Raw genomic sequence first — 11,227 nt, forward strand, 5'->3', positions numbered from 1 at the left:
CCCCTACTCTGTTTATGACGATGTCTTAAGGCGTCAGGGTATCTACTACTCGTTCGTCGTACTATACAATAAAATATAATAGATAATAATACGCTTATTTTTATAATTCAAAATCACATACAATTTTAAGTTATATTATTATAGTTTTAACATTATAATAATATAAACATAACATATTTTACGTAAACAATCTATACAAATAAATAAAATTGGAGTGTCCTTTAGTTATATTAAAATACTGCTTTTTACTAAATGCATACGGATGTATACACGGTCCATATACCAAAATAACATTTTTCCAATTTTTGTCTGTCTGTCTGTCGGTATGTTCCGGCTAATCTCTGAAACGGGTGGACCGATTTTGACGGTACTTTCACTGGGATATATCTTATGCAATAAGGAGTAACATAAGCTGCTTCTATTTTAGAAATTTATTTATTTTATAACTCTGCAAACGGGACAATGATGATGATGATTAATGTAAATTTAAAATAAAATAATTTTTAACAAAAAAAACCGACTTCAAACAGGAAACTTCTTCAATATTATAAAATATTTATTTAATCATTTCTGATTAACTAAATCAAAATACGAATTACTTTGTACTAATTAAGTTTATTTTTCACTTTTTAGTTTCCTGATAGAAGTCGGTTTTTTTTGTTAAAAATTATTTTATTTTACAATTTTTAGTGATGGGTAGACCTAACAAGGATGCTTTTTCTCTTGTGTCGGGGGTCCGGAAACATACACAATACACAAGCACAAACACCCAGATCATGACAAACATCTTATATGGCCAATACAAATGTCTGTCCTGCGCGGAGATTGAACCCACTAACGCCAGCGCAACAGCCAGTGCTGTGACCGCTGCGCTAACGCGTCGACATACTATGAGTAAAGTTCGCTATCAGGTGCACGTAATAACAACCGGGACTGACAGCCTAGCGTGTTCTCCGAGGCTAGGTTGGGAAAACCACAAGGATTAACAACTAGACTGAAAATAAATATTTGTATAAACATAAATATCCACTCCAAGCGGGAATTGAACCCGCGACCGTCAGTGTTTAGGCGCCGCCGACGCGGCACATGCACCATTATATCAAAGCGGTCGTCAAACAGCAAAAGGTAACTGCTGTAAATTGTTGAGAAATTCCCTCGAGTGTTTATGGGCTCCATCATCAAACCTGGTCCTGTGACACAGATGACCACACAGCATGTAATTCCTCGAATATCTTTCGTCTCCATCATCAGACTGTAATGGCACTTATAACTCATATATATGCAAAGTTCTCATCGATAGAAACGAATTAAGTTCAAACAGCAGGTAATTGCTATAAATCGTTAAAGAGTTCCCTCGACTATCTTTTGTCTCCATCATCAGACTGTAATGGCACTTATAACTAATACAGGTGCAAAGTTCTCATCAATAGAAACGAATTAAGATCAAAAAGCAGGTAATTGCTATAAATTGTTGAAGAGTTCCTTCGACTATCTTTCTTCTCCATCATCAATCAGATCGACTCCAGACCTTTATTAAATAGTAGTGCTTTATAGTACTTAATGAAAACATGATTGAATTTACTAGTCACCCGTACGATTTTTGAAAGTTTCCCTCGATTTCTCTGGGATCCCATCATCAGATCCTAGTTTCCTTATCATAGTACCAAACTAGGGATATCTCCTTTCCAACAAAAAAAGAATTATCAAAATCGGTTCATAAACGAAAAAGTTATCTCCGAACATACATTAATATATATATATATATATATATATATATATATATATATATATATATATATATATATATATATATATATATATATATATACGGTCGAATTGAGTAACCTCCTCCTTTTTTTGAAGTCGGTTGAAAAGAAGACAAATGCAAAGATTACTTATTATTATTGATTATTATATATAAACCAGATGCATAGCAAAGACAATCGATTGTGAAGTATCAATTTCGTCCAAGCACAGTACACACAAAAAACTCATTTTTTACGTAATTATTATTTGCGCTGAAGCGATACAGCCGTGCTTCCATGAGCGCGTTTCGGCGCGGAATGACGAACGACGATGGTTCACTTGTAAAAAATGTATGAAGAAATTTGAGAGCGTTTCTTATTTTTCTCATAAATGGAAATATTATTTATTTTTATATAAAATATCTAGCGCTACGCATAGAGGACTAAATAAGCAACAATTTCTTAGTGTATTTATTTTTCTTAGTGCAGTGTATTTAGGCTATAATGGTTCCAATTCAGACCCGTCTTTTTTTAATTTTTTGCGATTTCTGTGATGGTTAAACTGTATTTGTGTGAAAAGTTTGTATGGGGCTATAGAATTTTTATGATCTCACTCGGAGATGAATATATTATCTTTCATTTGAAACCAAGATATCCTCTCAGGGTGACTTCTAATTAATTAAAATGGTACGTGAAAAACACTGATATTTGTAGAAAAATGTGATAGCGTCCTTAAAAGTAAACCGTGTTTTGTGTTTCAATAGTATGATAATTATAATTTAATTCTATAGGATAATATAAGAGAATTCTTAGGGCCGGTTTTTTGATCCCTAGTTAAGACAACCATTAGTTAAAAATTGCAACAAATAGTTAAATTTCTATAAAATACGTTTTTTGACCCATAGTTAGCTTAACTAATGGTTGAAAAAGTAACCAAATAGTTAAAATATTTAACCACAGCAACGTCGAGGGTTTAGCCATATGACTAATAGTTAACTTTTGTTCTCACAAAATCAACATCTGTTCTTTTGTTTTATACCGTGTCCATTGATAATTTTGTCTTCAAAGCAAGGTATTGGGTACCTATATCATTTCGTAACTCGTTGAAATTGAATATCGAGTTCAGTATTTACGCCGATTTTGTAGGTACCTAATGAATTTAAATATAACCAGATAGTTTGACATATCGGAGAGTTCATCTGATGATGAAATAGTTACGGAGTACGTTCTAATGAGAAGACCCAAGGTGTTAAAAAAACGTAATTCGCCGCTGGAGCATTGGGATGATGTCGAATTTTGCAATTTGTTTCATAGTGCGGAAGCGAACTGCGTCAGAGTTAAACTTTTCGGCTAGTGATCGCCAGGCTGCATCTTTTTGCTGATTACTGGCATAATCAGTTTTTTTACTGGTCAATATGGGGTAATTCTAAGAAGCAACGTTAATTTAGATGTCTCATCCTGGTTAAAGTTGGCATTACGTTCTCTACACAAAGAAATGGAGAATATTAAACATATTATGATCTTCAAGAACCGCTTTACATTATAATAAAAAGTTAAAAACAATTCTTGCACTTACTTGTTGCTTGGCGTCATTATTTAAGTTTATTTTAAGCTAGTCTTTAATCTTTAATTAATATTTGTGTTTGCAGGCAAACGAAAAAAAACCGCCTTCAATTATATCGACAAGTAATTAAAAATCATCAAAATCGTTACAGCCAGTAAAAAGTTATGCGGCTTTTCGACAGTTTCCTTCGATTTCTCTGGAATCCCATCATCAGATCCTGGTTTCCTTATCATGGTACCAAGCTAGGGATATTTCCTTTCCAACGAAACGAAAGAAGAAGAAGAAAAGAAGTATCAAAATCGGTTCATAAACGACGGAGTTATCCCCGAACATACATTAAAAAAAAAAAAATAATATATATATATATATATACCGGTCGAATTGAGTAACCTCCTCCTTTTTTTGAAGTCGGTTAAAAATACAATTATTATAATCTTTTGAAAATTCAGTGAATTTACATGAATTTGACATATCACGTCACGACTAACGTCAAAATGCATTCGGATCTACAAATGTTACCATATGAAAATAACGACTCCCTCCGAAAAATGACCTTACCCTAGGTTCATTGCAATGGCAATACTTTAACTATTCGTTAATACTTACTAAAGTTAAAATAGCGATCAAAAAACGAAACTTCAGCTTAACCATTAGTTAGTGTCTTAACTATAGTCAATTTGACAAATAGTTAACTCTACTTTTACTACGGATCAAAAAACCGGCCCTTAGTGCCTCATACAGCAAAATCGGATAGTCTTCCATTTAATATTAAGCGTGCGAATGTAAATTACATGTATATACGTATTATTAAATAAAAACCAAGAAATAAAATACTTATTTTATATTTAAACAACACGATATATTATTTATAACTAAATAAACATATTTTTTGTTACCATCTTTATCAATATCTTCCATTTTAAGTTACCTATTCGGAGTAATGGAGTTTAAAACTAATTTAATATTAGGTCACAAAAAAATTAATTTTACAAACGAGTAAAATATCTCTATCAAGAGTATATCCGCCAAACCGCATTAGAGCAGCGCGGTGGATTAAGTTTTGATCCTTCTCCTACATGGGGAAAGAAGCCTATGCCCAGCCGTGGTATATTCCAGGCTGAAGCGTAAGAGTACATAGTTTTATTAACTGTTTATAATAAGAAAGAGACTGACAGAAGACCCACGAGAATCAAACATCCAGACCACAAATAAATACAATGTAGGTATAATAAAAATATTTTTTCCGACGAAAAAAGTAATAAAAATGATATATGATAAATATATATGATAGCCCTCATAATTTCAGTAATTTAGAAATAAACTAAGAGTACTTGTACTACTTACAAATATCATATGTTCTGATTTTATGATTACTTATATTTTTCTATAATTAACAATTGTTTAGTTTATAAGCGATGTGTAAGTTTAATATGTAAAAACTGATTTGTACACAAATGTTTGTATAAAGTGATATTATTTTAAATTAAGATACCTAAAAGATATGCCATTTAATGTACAAATAAACATTAAAAAATTGAATTTGTCTTTTTTAAAAATTTTAATTTTAAGATTTTAAATTAACATGATTATTTTCATGACAAATTATTTTAAACGGGATGTTCACCATGTTTTTTATTTTTATTTTCGGAGCTCGAAATTTCGACATTACCTTTAGTCATAATTTTAACTTTTTAAAACATAAAACAGGAATAGAAAAATGAAAATACAATATCAAAGTGGTAACATCTTATTGCCTAAATTAGTTTTAGTTGTTAGATGTAAGTTTAGACTTATATTAAATCTTTTGACTTTCAAACGCAATGTTTCAGAATTAAAATTTTAGTCGTATTTAAATAACAATTAGGTATATAAATTACTAGCAGTGTCCTTGATTTCGTCCGCATGGAAGTGAAAAGTTATTAAGTAAGTAAGTTATTGTTCAGTTCGCAGAGATAAAATAAATAAATTTCTAAAATAAAAGTAGCCTTAATTACTTCTTATTACATCAGCTATCTGCCAGTGAAAGTCCCGTCAAAATCGGTCCAGCCGTTTCAGAGGTTACCCGGAACCAACAGAGAGACAGCTAAACATTGTAAAAAAATGTTATTTTGGTATATGTACCGTGTATACATCCATATGCATTTAGTAAAAAGCGGTTATTTTAATATAAAAAAACAGACAAATTTTATTTATTTGTATAGATTTCAGATTATTCCCATTACAATCGTCTTTGACTGTTGACTACAAACACACAAGATATAATAAAGTTAGATTAAGTCCATTAGTCCCTTATTAAGGCAAATAATTGTTATTTTTATTTAAAAAAATATGCCAATAGATCATAGCTGACGGATTTAGACCCTTTCTCTTATTGTGGAAAAGGGACAATGAAAATATTATTCCACAATGTTCTTATTTTACCATAAATTTAAATGGCATCCTTATTCTTAAGCAATAATTAAGTAAATAAGTAATTTTAGTTTATCATTGGTTGAGGGTATTAAAAAACCATACGTGCAAAATCATATTAATTTTGTCTGAAAATAAAAAAATGGCGCACAAGTGAATACAGCGGTCGAGCTAATTCGCCAAGAGAGGTTTGATTACATCTGTTTGTTTGCACTGTACCGACGCTAATGGCAGGGTATTGAGGAGTTACTGCGGGAGCAGCAATTTACCACAACTACAGTCTGAGTCGCGTTATTAGTACCATGCAAACGTACCACACAAGTAGCATTCCGAATTAATAGCTTTAAAACTTTTATTTGGATACGATATTCATCCCGTAACATAAAATGATTAGACCGTCTACCTGTCCGTATCTAATTACTAGTAATCAGAAATTTTTGGTGTAGATCTGTTTCACAGGTTAAAGATATTTATTCAATTTTACGCAAGACATGGATCTTTTATTATACTATGAACTTAACTTGATTTGTTATAGTATTCCATTATTTCTTAGAATAATTGTGTTTGCAGGCAAACGAAGATAAACCGACTTCAATTATATCGCCAAGCACTTAATACAACGTAGGTAGACGAAAAAATAGTCAAGTAAATACGCAGTATCAAAGATTACTCCAAAAGTTGTAATCAAATCTCGATGAAATTTAAATGTGACCACATGATAAACATAGGCTTTCGATTAAATTAAAAATTATAAAAATCGGTACACCCAGTAAAAAGTTATGCGGATTATCGAGAGTTTCCCTCGATTTCTCTGGGATCCCATCATCAGATCCTGGTTTCCTTATCATGGTATTAAACAAGGGATATCTCCTTTCCAACAAAAAAAGAATTATCAAAATCGGTTCATAAACGACAGAGTTATCCCTGAACATACATTAAATATGAGGTTAATGAGGTTACTCAATTCGACCGTATATATGTATATATATGTAATTGAGTAACCTCCTCCTTTTTTTGAAGTCGGTTAAAAAATAACGTATATTTTTATTCTATATTGTCCTTAATTTATGCATGTGATGAGTACCTAGTTTTTAATGTAATTCCAATAAAACTTATAAGACAATAAATACAGAATCGCTCTCAAACGATCAGTGTCATAATTGAAATGTTATCTTTTATAACTTTTTGAAACATCTGTCGAACCACCCAAGTGGTCGCTAAGGCACCTCTCCCAAAGTTTACCGTTTTTTCCAACAATTTTAAAATATTCGTAATTTGGTATAATGGCGTGTAATTTGAACATATTAATTGTTCGGAATATCTGACGCTATTGATCACTTCTCAGTTGATACTGCGGCCAGGGCGCGGCTAAAACTTTTTGTGACGGTAAGAAATCATTTGGAAAGTAATCTGTACGTACCGTGACTTTATTACCTATCATTCAAACTGGGAATGCATGTAGGCATCAAGTTGCACATAAATTGAAGTTGTCAAGCGAATCGGCGGCCCTCATGCGGCTCTGAGTGACAGCTCCTCGTTACCGAAAGGTCGTTGCTTGGTCGCTATCATTCTTTTTTCTCTTTTGTTCGTATCGGTGATGGAGGCCAATTAATCAGTGTTATGACGCGTGACAAGACGTAACGAACGCTCGGATTGGTCTTTCATGCGGGGAATATGAACTGTCCATGCTGACATTAAAATTTAACTTTCCACGTAGTCACTAATTTAAATGAAGCGAACGTGTTTCGTGCATTATAGATCAATGATTCTGATTATCTCCAAAACAAAAGTTTCAGCTTTCTTTGGTCAAGGAATAAGAAAAAATGTAGTATGCTTAGAAATACGGATTTTCCAAATACTCAGCTCCATCCGTTCAGTTCATGGCGGTGGTCTAAATTTGTAATCTTAAGGTTTTTATTCTACATTTCTTTGTAGTCTGTTAGACATATACTATCCTGGTGGCCGTTGTAGGCTACTATCAAAATTCTTCGACCACCTGAGACGAATTGACTAAAATGTCTTCCCATTACCTACCATACGCAGAGAATTTTGCATAATATTTAAAAACATAACGAAAGGAGTAACGCAAGATTGTGCAATATTGTTTCAATTTATGTTAGATTTATATAATTAAAATATTATTATCTACACAAGATAGACACAATCATAAATTATACAATACAAGTATAAGTATATAAAACCTTAAAAGGGACTAAAGGTAAAAAAATACAAGGAATTAATAAATAGTAATTGATTTGGTAAAAATAGTTATTAAATACCTAGTAACATAACAAGTAAAGTAATTGTATTGATATCCAGTCTAAAGCTTAATTATAATGGGCAAACATTTTTTGTTGATGTTAATGTTAAAAATATTCGAGTCAAGAAGTCTTAAAAGATCAGCAGACATTAAATGTCTGCTATATACACTATGTCGTATTCATAAAAAATCATGACAAATTTTTTGTTATTAGGGTTGAGACATCAAACCGAACGTAGTATGCCGCTGAGGTTGCTTACATCACGTGTCAACTTAGAAAATAATAAAGTAAAAACAAAACAGACGATTCACCACCCACGGCGGCACTGTCTGACCCGCACGTGCGGGATTTGACGTGTCTCATCTCAGGTTTCTCTGCTTTACACTGATTTTTTTATCAACATACGTGCAAGAAGAGCCTTACCGGACTTTTAGGAATACATGAACTCAAACAAATTTATTTTAAGGCTTACAAATACATACTCGAATCATTTAGAACATGTTTAGTAGTAATTTATATTGCCATTTTACTACAAAATTTCTTTAAAATAATATGCGCAATATTTGTTACCCGCGAAGATTCATTAACGATTTTATCTCTATTCTTCAAAGCGTAGGCAGTTAAGTTCAAGTTCGATTCATTCCAAACATGCCTTTAATATGTCCGCTGTCGATACAAAGAAAGAATCGATCCTTTAGAGCGTGCATTAATCGTACCAATTACAGTTGCATTCCGCAGCTGGAAGGTAAGCTATCCCTTCAAATTAATTGAATTGATTAACCAATTGAATTTAACGCAATTTAGTTTCTATTCGCACTTTTTATGAGACAAGCTGTAAGTTTGCGAGAAATGTTGACTCGGATCACATACGGATACGACTACTGCTGTCAGAATTTTAATGATTAAATGGGAACATAATGCTTTTTTCTTTTCTGATTTTGAGGTGATACGTCGTTCAGTAAATTTCGTATTTTTACATTTCAAAGTTATCGGTGTGATCGCGTTAATGTAGCCTGTGTAGAGGCCATTACTTAGGGCGACGCCTCCGTACAGAATGGCAGCGACATTTCGATGCTTAATTACCGAGCTGTTAATGCGCGCCTTAAAATAAAATGGCCAGACGGAATTTTATCGAACGGCGGTGACTCCTCGACAAGGTTCGCCACCACTCTGCCTCTTAAACTACGCGTCATTATTTTTTTACCTAATTTAATTTTTTCGACCGTTCGGCTTGGTATTGTAGCTGGAATGCGGTGATTAAAGTTCGAATAAAACTCAAAATATTCGGAAAATGTTTAAATTATATTTTACATCAAAATCAACTTGGCTACCAAGAGTTTATCAAGTAGATAATGAGAAAAAAATCTTTAAAAGTCATTCGTGTGTAAGTGCGACTAATGATTTTTCGTTTAAGATAGTGTAGGACAGTCTTTAGTCTAGCTCTACTAAATATAGTCGTTTACAATAGTGACAAATTATGATGTAATTACTCTAAACATTTTTAAATATCATATCAAAAATTGACCGCTCCAGCGGGATTCGAACCCGCGTCTCCGACTGACCGTGTCGGCGCTCTAGCCAATTAAGCTAATACTTAATTACTCTAGTCATTTTTTTCATTAGCGTGTAAGTTGTTCTTAAATCTGTTTTGTAATAGACTTAAAAAGGAGGACGTCCTTAATTCAGTAAATGAAAACAAAAGTATGAGAAGGGGAAAAGGGCTATCCTAACGACATTGACTAACAATAGTAAAAAAGTTTAATAGTGTTTGAGATTTTTAATTGTTTAGGAAAAATGGAAGTTCTAATAACTTCTATATACACGATGAGCAGGCGGATTGGTGATCGCAGGGCTGACTTTGTCGCTGCTACCCGTCTTCAGTCTGTGTATTTCGAAGCCAGCAGTTGGATGGTTATCCCGCCATCTTACGATTGGGCACTTTAAAATATAAAGCACTGACTAAGTCGTTACAATCAATATGTCCAGCCAGTATATCATATAACATAAACATATCACATTGCCGACGTCTGATTTCTAAAGCTTCCATTTTATAATGTTTACAGGTTTCTGTATAATTTTTATATTCTCTAAAATCTACAAAACACAGAAATTTTAGAAAATGTTTTTGAATCGCTTCTAGTTTACCTTTATACTTTGCATAATTTAGTGACAATATGCTACAGCAGTACTCCAAAACACTTCGAACGTATGAAAAATATAACATTTTTATGGAATCAACAAATAGTTGAACGTACTCCAGCGTGATTTTGCGCAGCAGTTGTCTAAGGCATACCATACCGTCTTCTGAACCCAGCACTGTTGCCCGACCCTCAAGCTGGGTTTTCTGTCTTATACTTATTTGTTGTATTATACCGTCTACCAGGCTGAACTCTTGGCGATATGCAAAGTGGCGTGGATGACCGCCGAGCGCAGTCGATTAGTCGGGATTTTGTTAGAAAATATGAACCCCACGATTGACTAAGTAGAAACTCCGCATGGATATGGGGCATAGATAACTTAAAAATTGCTTAGTCTCATCACATATTTACTCAATTAGGCAGATGAGAAGTCCTATATAATTAAAACAGATGCTAGTAGCTACACTATCAAACCTATTTTATTGCAATGGGAAGAATGAACACCCAGTTGAATACGGACGCTGGCAAGGGCTTTACTCAAGATCCTATGGGCAGGCGTGGGGTCCCAGCCTATTGAATAGTGACACAAAAAAAAATCGCAAGTAAACTGCTGAATCCTGCCGAAATGAACTATTATACAACCGAAAGAGAAGCTCCGGCCGTAGTTTTGGCAGTAAACAAGTTCGGAGGTTACTTTGAACGAACTCCTATTACTGTACTAACAGATCATCAAGCTTTGAAGTGGCTTATGTCATTAAAATCACCAACAAGTAAACTAGCAAGACGGGCGTTACCATTACAAGCCTATGACCTCACCATAAAATTCATAAATGGCAAAACAAGTGTGGTTGCAGACGCTCTGTCACGATCTAACTGACTGACTTAAAGTCGCAAGAAAAGAGATTCTCACATACTGATTTTTTTTACATATGTTAAGCTTATTGTTTTTCGTACTCATGTTATACTTTTGTAAGATTTTGATCATTTTCGTTTTTTTAGTAGTCAGTGGTGTATCACTATCAAAATTACTCGTCATTTTTAGTATTAAAATTTTCTTTAAGCTGAATTCTATAATTTTAAACAAAAACTACGGTAAATTTTTTGTATATG

The sequence above is a fragment of the Melitaea cinxia genome, chromosome 9, assembly GCF_905220565.1.
Source record: "Melitaea cinxia chromosome 9, ilMelCinx1.1, whole genome shotgun sequence".
Taxonomy (NCBI): domain Eukaryota; kingdom Metazoa; phylum Arthropoda; class Insecta; order Lepidoptera; family Nymphalidae; genus Melitaea; species Melitaea cinxia.